General features: G+C 40.1%; 1 protein-coding gene across 3 annotated transcripts in view; it reads left to right on the forward strand.

Annotated features, from left to right (window-relative positions):
• Window positions 1-15,206, forward strand: part of sema3ab (sema domain, immunoglobulin domain (Ig), short basic domain, secreted, (semaphorin) 3Ab) — a 122,151-nt gene that overhangs the window by 37,574 nt on the left and 69,371 nt on the right. For 2 of the 3 annotated variants that reach the window (XM_064343125.1, XM_064343127.1), the window contains one exon: window positions 4,568-4,663. The exons of the other annotated variant lie outside the window; for it this stretch is intronic. The gene's annotated coding sequence lies outside the window, so the exon portion shown is untranslated. The remainder of the gene's footprint in view (window positions 1-4,567; window positions 4,664-15,206) is intronic. 3 annotated transcript variants of the gene reach the window in all.

Consider the following 15,206-nt stretch of genomic DNA (forward strand, 5'->3'; position numbering starts at 1 on the left):
TGTGCTCCCGATTTATTCATCTGTTTAGATAACTGGGTGAGGAGCGGCAGTATATAGGCTATGCCTTACATAAAAATGTTTATTAGAATTGGATTGCTGTAAGTATAGTTTCCATTAAGCACATGCTTTCTGTGTATGCTGTTGAATTAATATGGTTACTTTTATACAATATGTTTTTGATACACAGAATAGGACGCTCCAATAGTCTTCCAAGTTAAGTCAGGCTGCCAGCCTGGAGGTCAGATTTACAGAACAGACAGCACCATAGCCAGGAGAAGGAAGAGGAGGGAGGCCAAAGTCCTCCTACTGACGGTGGTATTGATGCATTCTGGGAAGAAGGGAGGGTGATAAGCAGAGTGTATTGTGTTGAATGTTTGTGCTGACTACCAGCCACTGTTTAGTTTTGCACATCCAGTGCAAACCAAGCACATGGAACAAAAGGTAAACACGGCTGATTATTGCGGTTCAAGGAGCATCGCAAAGTGAGCTTGATTGACTAACCATCCCCAAAAGTGGCAGACTTCATCATCGAGAACTGCCTCACATTCCTGATCCTTGAATGCTCCCTGTGGTGTGTGCTGGCAGTTTAAAAGAGGGCCAGGCTTGTTTATATTCACCTTCAGCAAGCCCCCAGGCTGGGTTATGCTTGCTTTTCATTCTCTGATAGATGAGTTTCCTCTCAGATGAACTCTAACAACTTACATGGCCTCCACACCAATTTGCCCTGTTTTTTTAACATTCCACTGGAGTCAATTGTGTAATCCTCATCACCCCCGCTGTCACCACATGACTTTCTACCTTAAACTGAAATCTTAGTTTGACTTCTGAGCATTGTGTTTTGACTGTCTACCCTGTTTGCAACTCTAATCCTTTCAGGGCTCGTGGACCAATCACAAAGCCACCACAAGTTTGCCTGGGCTGTGCATTTCTGGTATAGATGCTCAACGTGACAGCTGGTTATTGTAAATGAACTGCCTCAGGTGAGCGTTGGTGGGGGAGCCTGCGTTGAAGCTCACACTGCCGTAGCCATGACGCATTCTGGGCTTCTGAGTTCGCCTCTTAGCCCCGGGGCATTCAGAGCACCTCCGGGATGGTGATTGAGTCTGAAACAGAGCAGGTCACCCCTGGGGTATCTGAAAACACTAAATGAGGCCCCATTCACGCTGGAGAGCTGAGGGCAGGGAGGGGTTATGTTTGTTCAATATGTTTTGGAACGTGGCGAGCGCCAGCCCACAAGTTTCCCCCGATTGATTTTGACCCCGAGTACACCTGGTCACAATATAGCTTTGTCAGTGAAAAACCCAACGAAAGCTTTAGCGGGGGGATAGGGGGGGTCTGAAAAAAATGAAGATGAATTTTGACAGAGGGCCTATTATTTTGAAATTAATAGTTTTACGGTTTTATTGGAAAATTAATAAACTCTATCTTATATCTCGTTTTACTACGATACATACATCTAATTAAACACAACTAGAATATTTCATACAGCTAGGCTATCCCAGCATCCGTCTAGCCTTGATATTGTTGTGTACTAAACACTGAATTGCAAGTTGCCACTGTAACATGAACTGATGTAGCTTTTATTAAAGATGGGGATGCTACAGTATGTCGAAGTAGAAGCAATGTCTGACTGATAGAAATTAAGGGACCCCTAACACCATTCTGGCTCTAGACCACTGACTCAGTTGCACCTGTAACCAGTGTAAACTGCAAACTGAAAATTTGTTAATAGAACAGGGCTAAAGTTATATATGGTTTGTAAAAACTGTCACAGTAATTTATTATAATGTATCCATGTGCACATTATGTATAAATTACAGTCTCAGATGTACCTGAATGTCCAAGCAATCACTTTTTCCTGGGCTTGTTTTTTTGGTTCCGTTTAAGGTGTATTATCTAGTTGTATATACAGTATTATTAATATAATATAAACCATATCTGTTTGGTTACTCAATGTAAAACTTCCGATGTTGACTCATCCCAGTTTGTAATATAGCGTGTGTTTCAGGCAAGGAAAGCATTGGACTCTATGGGATGTAATAGGCAATAGATCTAAATTTGGTCCAGTAGGCTAAGGCATTGACTACTCTGTGCTTCAGTAATCAAATCCAGCTGGGCCACTTCATTTTTTTCCTGTGCTGTTTTCTATGTATTGCATCACAATCGTAGATGGTAGGTGACGATGTAGCCAATCATAATATTTACCTAAATGATAAAGAGGTACCAACAACTTGGACATGAATCAACTATTCAACCATTTTGCTTTTCAACATTTCTGTAATTTTTATCTGCAAATTGTATTACTTTTTATAACTGTTTAGCACTTCAGGGCGAGCCAACTCGGGAGGATTGAACGCAGCCTCGGGTACCTTTCCGATGACATTTCATTCAAACTCTCAGTGCCGATGTGGAAAGGCTCAAATCGCAGCTTGCTTCCTTACGGTCCTTTCAGCATGGCGGCCTCGCGATCCAGACGTTCGGTCACCTGCCCAGGGCCTGGCAAATATCAATATCGGCCTCTCCGTTCGCCAGTGTGGTCCCCATGTGTTTTCAGTTTATTGGTTATGTGCACACAAACGTAAAAAATGCTCCCTCAAAGGTGGCTGTTACACAGCAATGTTGCAAGCAGTTATGACAGCGCTTGACAGCGCAAACCACTTCCCGCCGAGATTTATGCATCTGCGCTGTGTTTCGGCGTCCGTGGGGAGCTGGGATAGCTTTCTGCTGGCCTTCCGCAGGTCATGGATCACGGTTCCCGCAGGAGGCGGTTTTATCGCCCTCGTGGACCTCACGGTTATCGGGTTTGTCAGGCTCCCTTTGGCACAGTAAACGAAGCCCTCTCCGTGACTTGTGGGAACCCTTCAGATAGGAAAGCTGTTTTGAGCAGGTCCAGAAAACAGACGCCATGAACCTCAGAGCTCTACTGCTGCATGGAAACATCCTGTGTCCTGAATTCTTGACAACTGTTGGGCAGTCACCCAAAGATATTTGCAAACCGTCGCAGTAGGAAACACACTGTTTTCAGAACAGCAAAACTATAAGACAAACAATAATCAGTTTTGGGTGTTCTCCTCTATTGATAGTTAAAGCTGAGACTTCCTGAGACGTGATTTTCTGTATAATAATAGGAATAGTGTTAGGCACTGGCCAGAGCTGTGAGGCTTCTCTTGTTTCCCACAGTGATTTTATAGCATTTTGTTTTCTTTCACTCCTTGTACAACACCTTTGGCATTTCACCAAGTGAGCTCTTTTGTGTTGTACTGTAGACATTCCTGTTTCTACTCCTGCATAATCCAATTTCAAGGGCCCTTCATATCGTTACCATGGCGCAAGCACTTTCTCTCCAAAGTAGTAAAATGTCTGGATCTACAAGTGACTTTTTCCCTTGAGTTATAGTGAAGGTATGCGATCCAGACAGTATTTCAACCTTTCAGGTGCTGAAAGGAGCCCATTCAGAGGATTGAGCTATTTTGTACAAATATTTACTTTTAGAGTGAAAACCTTGTCAGCCTATTTTCTACACATTTGCATGGAGCAACATGCGGCAATGTTACAGTATGTCTCAATGGGGATTTCCTGTATTTGTTGTCTGAAATCTGTGGGTTGCTGACAACTGATCTGCCTCATGAACAATTCTGGGATTTCTGTACAATACAGTTTATTCCACAAGGAGAACGCAGCAATACTTTCAGTGTCACAATGTGTGTAAATTATGTTTCTGACTTCTGTCAATGCTATGTGTCTATGCTATTCATGTATAATTCAGTCAGGGATTTTCCTTGTTCTCCTTTAGCAAAGCATATCCAATAGCTAAATATGCTAACATGTTTGACAGACAGCCCCCATTATGGTAGCCTCGGTGATAACTGCTTCAGGCGTTCATGTTTATTCTCAGCGTCATGAAACACACTGTGTTGCTTGCGGTTTACGCGGGACTGGATGGGGAATATTGGAGGGGAATATTATTGACTCCCCCCCACCCCCTTCCTGTGTTGTTTGTGCCCAGGCGTGGCCTGTCCTTGCGCTCCCTCGCTCCGCTGGGACCACCGCACACATCTGCTCACCAGACTCTCCTCTCCTTCTTTCTCTCATGCATACACACACTCTATTCCCATTCTCCTCCTGAGAGAATCCAGTGCGCCGCAACCCCCGTTTACACATCAGCACCTTCGTTCACTCACTCGTTCACTCACACACTCACTTGCTCATTCACCCACCTGTTGAGCTAGGCTCACTCGATCACCTGCTAAGTCAGTCACATTCACCTTCTCATTCATTGACTCCCTTGCAGACCGAGGCGGCAGCTCCTCCAGGAGAGAGCGCGATGGCAATAAGGTGCTCTCAGGTGTAGGTGAAACTCCACAGCCTCCAGGGTAACACATGTTGCGCTCAAATTAGAGCACAGCAGTTTTTTATTTTTTTATTTTTAAGGAGGCGTGTGCGCTCTGTGTGTGCGCCTGCGCTACTACGCTGGCAAGCTCGACTACAAACGAAATGAATGTGGAAAGACGTGATTTGTGCTCACTCTATTAATTCTCAGTAATTCTAATCGCCGTTCTGTTCTCAGACAGTTCAGCGAAGGAGGGAAAAAAACGCCCAGAACAGTATAACAGCAACTCTGTGGGGGAGGAGAGGGCATCCGTTCAGACCGTAACTGCAGGAAGTAAGTGCACACCAACAATTGTACACATTGTGTGTCTATTTGTATTGCTCTGACGTATATTGGCAATTGCGGGTTGAAATAATGTCAGTTATTTGGGGCTGCAGTAAATGGGACGTTAGTGACCTTTTCTGACAGGTTATTGTTGGCTTTCACTGTGCTTTATGAAAACGTGTCCTCAGCATCCTGTGCACAATTTTATGCCTCTGTCACCTTGAGGCAGTTACAGAAATGGTTTATTGTTTGAGAAGGATTTGATACCAGACATCTGAAAATGAAAGGGATCTTGAAGGAAAATGAACACACGTGATAGGCGGAAATGTTGATTAAGGAAGATTTATAACACACCAGTCATATTTTAGAATGTTATGACATGTTTATGTGTGTGCAACTGCAAGCAATTTGAAAATTTCTCCGGGTGGATTTGCTTTTTGATCAGCACTTACACAATGGCATGACCAATTGATGAATTTACATCACAACTCGCAGCTGTTGGCATACCTTTGTCAGATGGCCTGTTATGTTTTATGCAGCTCCGTATTTGAGCATTTAAATATTTAGTTTAAAATGATCAAAGATGATTGTGATATTTTTAATTGCTCGCTTTGATTTTTAACCCAGTCGTCACTCTGTCTGGTCCGAGTAAATTCATCATGGAGGCATTTATTAAAGAGACAGTTAATGGCAGAATGAAGTGGGTCTGTTTTCCCAGGAAGGGCAGAGATATCATAACCAGATGTACCCTATCTGACATTGGCTCCTTTGATCTTTCAGGGGTGGGTGGGGGAAAAAGCAATCTTTTAAAGTTTAAAAGTCTGGGGCAAAGCAATATTCACACAGGTCAGCTTGGACCTTTCTTGCAGGTTCCATCTGCCTTGAACAACTGACTGCTTTTCACGCTGCTTATTTTTTACACTGATCCAAATAATAGTTGAATGTGCTCTGTAATCATCCTTTTTTGGTGAAAAAGACATTCATAAGTGTAGTAGGAGATAATTCTTTATTCTTTATTGCTTGCTAACCTTTTTTTTATTTTATTTATTTATTTATTTATTTATTTTTACACATTTTACATATTATGGGATACATAAAGATGCAGAATGGTTGTCTCTTGACTCACCACACAATAAAATTCTAGGTGTTCAACAAGTTTATGTGAGTTTACACTGGTTAAAAGGTGTCATGTTAGTGTAAAAAATACTCTATCAGAGTTGATTCTATTCTGAGCCTTTTGTTGTTTAGAAGCAATAGATTTAGAGAAATGCCAGAACAACGTTCTTATTCTAAAAGGTGAGAACTGATACAGTGAATTTAATATATCAAATATGATCTCTTATATGCATTTCAACATGGCTTTTTCAATGTCCAAGGCATGGTAGCATAGAAATGCAAACCAGTCTTCACCGAGGAAGTAGAATTCAGGTGTGCAGACACTTGCAGAGTTCATTTTGAGCAACACCCTTTTCCAATGAGCATTTTGTATTGTTTTATCTATCTGGACTCTTGCATTTAAAATTCCAATATCTGGAAACAGACTATGATGAGCTGGTATAATGAAGTGAGCTGTGCAGTAACGGTTGCTCTGGTTTTATTGAGATTATCTGTCCACAACATTTCCCTCACCTTCATCAAAAGGTCTCACATAATTTAGCACTGGGTCTTGAGGGTCACAGGTTTTAGCTGGTATGTTACATTTATAGAAATAATAAAGAATTTGCCCTTACTGAACTTTGAAAAAGAAAATGAATATTTCTTTCTTTACAACAAGAAATCAGAATTCCACAGTAAAATGGTTAATTAGCTGTGGAATATATTTTACTTTGATAGATTGCAATTGCTCCCTATTGGACTCTGTCAGAATTGATTTAACAATGAACCTTTTCCTGTGTGGTTCTTAATAATGGTCTTTTTATATCTATTTAAATAATTTTATACAGTAGTTTAAGCGCCATTAACTACTCCACAAGATCATTTGTCATTCCAGAATTTAAGTCCTGCACTCTCTTCCTGATAATTTGTTCTCAGGCATCCCACATTTCAGACATGATGGTGTTCCCTGAAACAGCTCCTTACAATCCCATGTTCCCCTTCAATATTTTAAACACTTTAATGATAGTATAATATAGATTTGTGAAAATATTTGTTATTTTCATACTCTAAAGATTATGCTCACATTTTACAATTTTACATTCTATTTAACTCTTCAAAACTGTGACATGTTTATGTCACAGTGTTGAGGAGTTAAAAATGATAGTTGGTTTCCAGGTGTGTTGTGTTCTTTCCTTATATTATGGCACAGTGTACCTTGCAGCACATTATAGAATGCCCTATTATAATTTTAGAAATGATGTTGCTGAAGTGCTTTCCCATTTACTGTGTGTGGCTGTGAAATGCACCTGACAATGCTATTTTTTGCTGTGACACCCACAGTCAAGTGAATTAGCACAATAAATGTATTTATGGATTGGGTATAGCTTGCTTTTAATTTAAACATCTTTAGCCATTCTATTTCCTCAGGTATTTTAGTTTTGAAGAAATTGACAGTAGGATTCTAAGTTTAACAGTGTCAGTTCAGTTGTAATAGTTACTCTAGTTCATACATTTATGTTGACAATTTATTATGTTAAATCTACTGTTTTTAATAGAAATATCCAATTGACCAAAACAATGTATATGCCTGTACTATAAATCAATGCTACTATGCAAAATGTTTCTTAAAATGCTGAGGCTTGATATATGAAAGCCATGCTGTCTGTGAATGGAACCTTATAATTCCTGTGTCTCCAATGGTCATTATTGTGGTTAGTGATTACTGTAGGAATGCTGAGTGTTGCCTGAATATTTCACAGTTGATGTTTATGTTAGATGTTTCTACATTCTGCAGTTCATTGTACTTGAAACTTTGCTGATTTAATTCCATCATCTATATTCTGCTTCCACCCCAGTAATGTCGAGAAAGAGAAATGGATTCAATCAGTTTAATAAAGAACCATCAATGCAGTCGATAGATAAACACCCTGGAGCAAAAGAGCATCGACTCCAGCCATTAAATGGCTTAACTGTGTTAATGAAATTCTTACTTTTTGTAATAAAGCACATCACCTACAGTTTAATTTATGGTGGGTATTAATCCAGTCAAAGTTTTGTGTATTTCTTCTAAACCAGTCAGTTAATAAGTCTAGACAGTGGGTGTAGTGCCTCACACTGCATTTAGCGAGCCCCTAATTGCATGCAGATCTCCTGCTGCAGAATGTTTAGGAGACTACAGAAATAACCAATGTCAGCAAATGTCTAGCAAAAAGCACCTTCATAAAACTCCACCCACCGGACACATGTGCAAGTTACTCAGACCAGTTAAATGAAGATTGTGGCCTGGGTGGTTTTGATATTCTGGTCAGGGATATAATAAAGATTTTATTTGAGTGTGAAATGCTGTGCATGTACATTGGTACTGCTTGAAAGCTCCAACTTCAGTCTCTCTGGACTGTCTATCTCAGAATCAGCATAGTCTGTTCAAGCCCCTTGTTATAAAGCTGGACGATTGGTTGATATTTTATCATCTCTGAGCTTATCATGTCTCCATAATTGCTTGACAGAATCTGATGAGATGACATTTGATAGTTCCAAGGTCACCTTCTGGCATTTTTACATTGCAATGCTTTGCATTTTTTGTATGGCAGCATGTTATAAGTATATACATTTTTTTAAATATACATTTTTACTGTATACTGTTCATAGTTCACACAAGAAAATTAAATACTTAAAATATTATACGAATCTAAAGTTATTTCTAGATATGACTTTACTTGTGAGAATGCTGAGTCTGGGAAGATCCACCACTTTGATAATGTTTCTGGGAAAAGTGACTATTAAAGCTGTACAAATACTTGCACAAATAGGTGATAATTGCAGCTGCTACAATGAAAGATTTGGAAACAATAATCTCAGTACAAAGAAGATCAAATTGACTTTTTTGACTGGAGAATCAATTGGGTTCTGGGAGGAAATTAGAAAATTAATTAGATGGAATTGGGTTTTCTAAGTAGAAAATAGCGGTATTGATTTCCCCGAAAGTGCTCTTTACAGCATGTAAGTGTCAATTAATTTAAATGCCTGAGTAAGCAGTCCTCAGTCTGTGGATCTTCTTCTGATAACTATCAACTTCTCTCGGGAAATTAGACAATAGACTATTTAAAATGAGGAGGAATCAAAATCGGTACAGATCATTGCTTTATAGATATTTCTTTTTGGCATTTTCTTATAAATATCAGAACTCCATATGATTTCTTTCTGAAAGTAAACTTATTGAATCCCTTAATGTTGGGGAGATATCAAAACAAGTCTGTATCAAGACTATGTCAATTTTCATATTTTATCTGCCCTTAAATATATATGAAAGATTGATGTGCGTTTCACATGCTTTTTTTCTCGTAACAAACTACATTTATCAAGGCTCTTTGTTTCAAACTGATGGACAGGATGAAGGTGCAGTCCAAGACGTCACATGTGTTTTGGTTAAACATCTATCAATTTCAATCTGTTGCCTCTAACATAATGCAGAGGTCAATAGAATTCCAATGGTGCCCTCTGCTAGGAATGGTTGCCTCCCACAAATCTGTCATCTGAGATCAATCTATCAAAATTGGTGGACCCTAAAGGGGATTCAATTCTTGGATGTTTCAACAAAAGTGTTTTATGTATTGACCTGGTAATGATGGTCCTTGATCCAAATATGTCAGTTTCATATAAAAGAGGAATGACACCAATATTTTGATATACTTTTTCCTCAGATTGACTTTGTTATATTCCTTTAGGCTTGATATGGGTGAGTGAAGTACATAAATATGTGGTCAGTAAACAGAACATCTTTGTATGCAACCTCCTGAAAACAGATCCTTTCAAGTGTCAACAGCCTACATTTTGTTCAAATATGAAGCAATGATTCCTGAGGGGATGAGGGATTCTGGCACTATTTGGGTGTCTATCTTTCCTATTGTGCGACTTCTAATAGCAAACAGGAGCAGAAAGTGGCAGGTGCTTCCTGTAGGAACAGCCTTCAATACCTAGGCCATGTAACTGAAATGCAACTTTTTAAAAAATCCATTCAGAAACTGACAGAGGGTCCAACCAGTCAGTGAAGCACAGCTATCAGAAAGGAACACATCCAAAGGCCTGGTGGGCTTGTATAATCACATTTAAGTTGATATTGTTGTCCTTTTGCATTTCCTTGTATGCACCTATTTAGCCTCTTGAGACTGTTTCTGTTTTCCCCATCATAGACCGTGAGGAGAAGAAAAAAGGAATTCCACCTTTGTTGTCATTTTTAAGGTGAGAGCCCTCAGGTATGTGTAATTAACGGTTCGAATGGAGCGATAATTGTGCAACAGGGTTGCGGGTCCGCTGAAAGATGGCCCTTTTGTTTGTATTTGGATGATTCCAAGGAGATTTGTTGAAGGTGACGACAGGCGGCCATTGGGCTTGGCACGGTATCCAGGCACAGAGAAGCGTGCGCCATTAAGCAGAAATAGATATTGTGCAGCTGTTCGTTCTCCGTTGAGTGCACCGTACGGTACGGTTTCAGCCGCTTCCATAATGCGGCCCTTTTGTGCATTTACTCTAATTGCCATCCACGCAAAGAGACCTGTGTGATACAGAACAGGCTTGGCTGCCCTTCACCGAGCCATTTGTGTTGAGTGATTCCCCTCTGCTGTAGTCATCGAGCTCTGGTCATTTGTATTTCACCATCTGCCATTATGATGCCTAGGGGATATTAGTAGCTTTGAATTCTGCTTACTTTACATAAGCAGGAAGTGCCATTGTTGCACTGACATTTCCAGCAACAATGAGCTCTAAAGTGTAATGAAATGGGGACCCATCAGATGATAAATTCAATGCTAACATGAACCGCTTTGCCAGGATGTACTCGGTCCTCAGCCTGAATTGCTCTGTAATTTCTTTTGCGGTCTCTGTTTCATCAAATGTGAAATAAACACCCAGCAACTGTCTTGTAAGAACTAAAAGTACAGTCACTGAAACAATAGGGGGATTGTTTCTGTAGTGAACAAGACATTCTCGATGCAAGGTGGCAGGTGAAAAGACCCTAATGTAGATGAGATCCTAAACTGAAATCCCAATGTGAAATGTCCAGTTCTATATAAGGGTATGTTTAAAAGAGCTTCTCTGCATGTATCCATGTTGGCAGAGTGGTATGTTACTCAGCAGACCAAGAAAGACAGAAGCATGACGATTTCCATACTCCACCAAACCACATGATGATTATTACAATTCATTAATCATTTTTTCCAAGAATTGTTTCATGATCTGTACTTCCTTGAGACAGTGGGACAAAACAATTAGACAGAGTCCCCAAATTCTGTGGTCTAGTTCTAGCTATTTCTGCTCATTTTCAGTATGATTACTCAGTTATAGCATTGCATATTTTGAAGAGAGACTAATGCAGTTTCATTTCAAGGCCAAACGTTGACTGTCACCAGTGCAGTGATTTCCCCATGGGTCACACGGGTGGCAATGAGGCGAGGAATGTTTGCGTTTTTGGTATTTCCGCTCACACTCCATTTTCTTTCAGCCAAAGCTTTGATACAATAAGGTGACCTCATGTTGCTGTGCTCCTAGCTCAGAGAGAAGAGGAATGTAGAACTGTTTGTAGAGGGACTTTCAACAGGGATCAAATGTAATTGTTCAGTGCTTGTATTTTCTGAAGGTGGACAGCTTTCTGGAGTGTATGCACTCTGCAGTCGGTCCTAGTCTGGCTGGAGTTCTCCAGCTCCTATTCAAATGGTCGGACTGTGAAGTTCCAAAGACAGGCGATTCAGTTAAACTTTCAACGCAACACAGCTAGTGCAGCATCTTGTAACTACCAATCATTGCCCCAAGAGCTTTTGGCTGTTATAGCTGCACAGCCTCGCTGTGTGTTTTGATTTCCATTCACAGTCAACATGAGGGCAATCACTCGGCCCCAGCCCATGGTTTAAATCATTTCACATACCGAGCAGCACGGTGTTTCAACAGCACCCAGGTCACATGTGTGGGACTGCTGTGAAATTAACTGGGGAAAAATCACTGAACAATTAAAATTAAAGAGGCTCCTTGTGCATAGCATACAAAATTGCATTCAAACTTTCCCATTTTTGCATAGAGAAAAATTGAAGGTACTGCATGTGAAGAATACATGCAGATATGACATCAGCATATTAAATGTGAATTAGAAATATGCAAGTACAGCAGCAGTATTGTGCTAGTTCTGACAAACTAAATTTGGGATCGTTTCTGGCTCTTCCGAAGAGGCACTCATCATTGCTTTCATTAGGCTCGTTGTGTAAAACAGGATCTGAGTCAGAAAAACTGACTCAGAGCTGATGATTCGGAACTCAATCAGACGTACCTCTGAAACTGCTCCAAGTCGAGAATTGCACAGCCGTGAAATGCCAAACACACCTCATTACAGCTGTGCTATGTAACAGACTACACACCTGGGCCTATTTTGAAACAGCTCTCCATGCAACCTCCTTGAGCAAGTACACCCTGGTCACTGGTGAGGTGCAGTGTCCCATATACATTTCATCACCCACATTAATACAGTCCAATAATCCAGAGTTGCTGATTTATTAGAAGATCGCATGGCTTGTTTCCAACTTTTTGTCACTATAGGGAACAAAACTTAAAAGAAAATAATATGTATTCATAAGTTATAGTCGGTTTACCTGATTCTGATGAAGGTGACTGAATTGAATCTTTGATTACCTGACTGACAAGGCACTTCCCCGTGGCCTTGTCTGATAATCCCACTCTTATATACGAGGTTTCAAGAACACCATATGGGTTGGGTTGATGTTTTCATGTTACATGTGCATCTCATATAGTCTTACAGATTTCAAGGGATAGTACTGCACCCTAATAAACAAATAGCCTTTTATGGTGCAATGCGATGGATGGTCTGCAGAATATCAGCACACACGTTGCTTATTCTTATCCCATTCACAGCATAATGGCTTTTCATTTACGGAGGTTCACAGAGCATATAGGAGTTAGATCAAGAGAAGTCAATAACCGCTTACTAACCCCCTCACCCAATAAAATGCGATATCTGCTGAGGCCCTTCTGCTTTATTGGATGTAGTTAAATCACCCTAACTGCAAATCTTTAAACCCTATGTGAATTTACAATTCTTCTCTTTAAGTTCCGTTCATACCTGTACTAATGCAGTTACTCAAAACTGAATCACTTCTCAAACAACTTTTTGTTTGCGAGAAGCACTGTTTTAGATTGTGGTGCATTGATGTTGGATGTGATACATGAATGTTCCCATTTTTTCAGGACTTTTCAACTTGCATTGTACTTATTTTGAATATTGACAATTCCCATACACATTATTTCTGTGTTTGCTCGTTCTCTAAAGAAGCTTCAATTTGTGGGCAACTTGCAATGAAACACAGTATTTAAAGTACATGCTGGTGGTGTGATACTGTACGGCCGGGTTCCTGATTAGATTTCTGTCCACATCAGAATAATTATTGCATTGAAACTCTTTTCTCTCGCCGTACAACGAGTGCATGGTTTATTGTAGGAAAAAGGGCACAGTAGCACAGCCCCGAAGCTGTGATATGATCAGCATCATCAGGATATAGTCTGAATTTTCAGAGCCCTAAGGATTTAATATTTAGGCTTTATGAAGATATTGAAATTTATTAGTGACCAATCCTATGCAAAATCAAATGAATAGTTTTTCGCACTGCCAAATTATGACTTCCCTATGTAGTGTTGCGTCTAATGAACTGAGTTGTACCATTTCTGAGAAATATTCTAAAAACCCTGTTCTAAGTGCTACTTTAGAATGTTACCCTCAGGATTGTTGATATAAACCTCAAGCAATGTTTTCCCTCTTGAGTTAGCCTATTCCTTTATGGGACAAAAAAATATTTCTGCAAAAGCCACAGATTCCTTAAATTTACAGCCCAAAATGGAGGCAGCCAAAAACACAGAACTGTGGTGTCAACACATGTTTTAATTCTTGTTTCAAGTGTTGACTTGTTTTCTTTATAACAGCAATTCAAAACAACCTATTCAACCTATTATGCAATTGTCCGCCTTTATTTTCCCACTGTTTATACAGAGTAAAACTGTTTTATGGATTTGTACAGTAAATACTATTTGCTCAACTCATATAATAAGGTGCTAAATTATTATAGAGATCCATGCTGAAAGTGAGTGACACACAGACAGTTTTACTAGGCTGTATAAAGTGATTGATTATATGGGGGTGGGGGGGGTGGTGCTTCAGTTTCAAGTGTGTAAATTTGCTAAAAAAGGCAATTATCATCCATCACCATGGTTTCTATGTCAAGGTAGGGTGCTTAGTGTGTCTGCTGGTGAAAAGTGAAGAAGGTATCGTGAGTTCTGTGACATCATGTTCTGAAGTAGCCAGTAAGCAGTGCAGGGCACTGGGTGTTCGGTGTTCTGGCTTTGTAATGCTCTCTCCCTGCACATTTAGGTCCTTCATCGCTGTATGGCCGTGGTTTGCGCTCTGGCACTCTGTACTTACGTGGGAGAGGCTGCAGATTCCTCTGGTTTCACCCCCCCCCCACCCCCCGAAAACTGACCTGCCACTCAGAGTGTTTACTGTCAACACACTCTTGCATTCTCTCTCTCTCTCTCTCTCTCCCTCCCTCACTGTCTATTGTCACCACTTCTCTGCCTGATTTTTGGCACTGTCAACCATTTTCCTTTGACATGCATTGAACAGAAGTAACAGTTTCGTTTGTTTCAGTTTAGAGTATCAAATTATGCAGACAACCACACATTTATACCTGGAAAATGGTTATAATTTACTGTGCTAGGTATTTAAAGTACACACACTATATGACCAAAAGTATGTGGACATCCTTTGGTCTGGGGCTGTTTTTTAATGTTTTTGGTTAGGCCCTTTAGTTCCAGAGAAGGCAAATCTTAATTGTACAGTAAATAATCACATTCTAGATGATTTTGTGCGTTCCCAACAGTTCAGGCTAGGCCCTTGCTTGTTTTAGCATGACAATACCCCGGAGCATTGCAAATCTCTGCATCGATGCTGCAGAATATAGTATAAAGCCTTCCCAGAAGAGTATTGTTATAGGAGCAAAGAGTGGACTAACTCTATATCAGTGCCCATAATTATTTTGGAGAAGATGTTGGATGTCAGGTGTTTACATACTTTTGGTCATGTAGTGTATTATATTACAAAATAGACCCAACTTATATTCACAGTTAAATATTGTACCCCTTTCACCCACCCCTTACCACACACACACACGCACACACAAACGCAATCAATAAATCAGAACAGAACATGAGGCTATTTATTCTATGTGGCAAGTCAAAAACATTTCATAGGTATGGAAACTCTTAAGCCTTATTCATATGATCAGTGGTATTTGCATGAATGGATGGAGCTGCTTCATGGTAAAATGTACTTACCTGGCTTGCCACTTTAGCGTTGATTCCTGAATTCTCACTCAGGTGACTAGTTGGGCAAGACAGCCTTGTCTGGGCT

Source organism: Anguilla rostrata, chromosome 7 (assembly GCF_018555375.3).
Source record: "Anguilla rostrata isolate EN2019 chromosome 7, ASM1855537v3, whole genome shotgun sequence".
Taxonomy (NCBI): domain Eukaryota; kingdom Metazoa; phylum Chordata; class Actinopteri; order Anguilliformes; family Anguillidae; genus Anguilla; species Anguilla rostrata.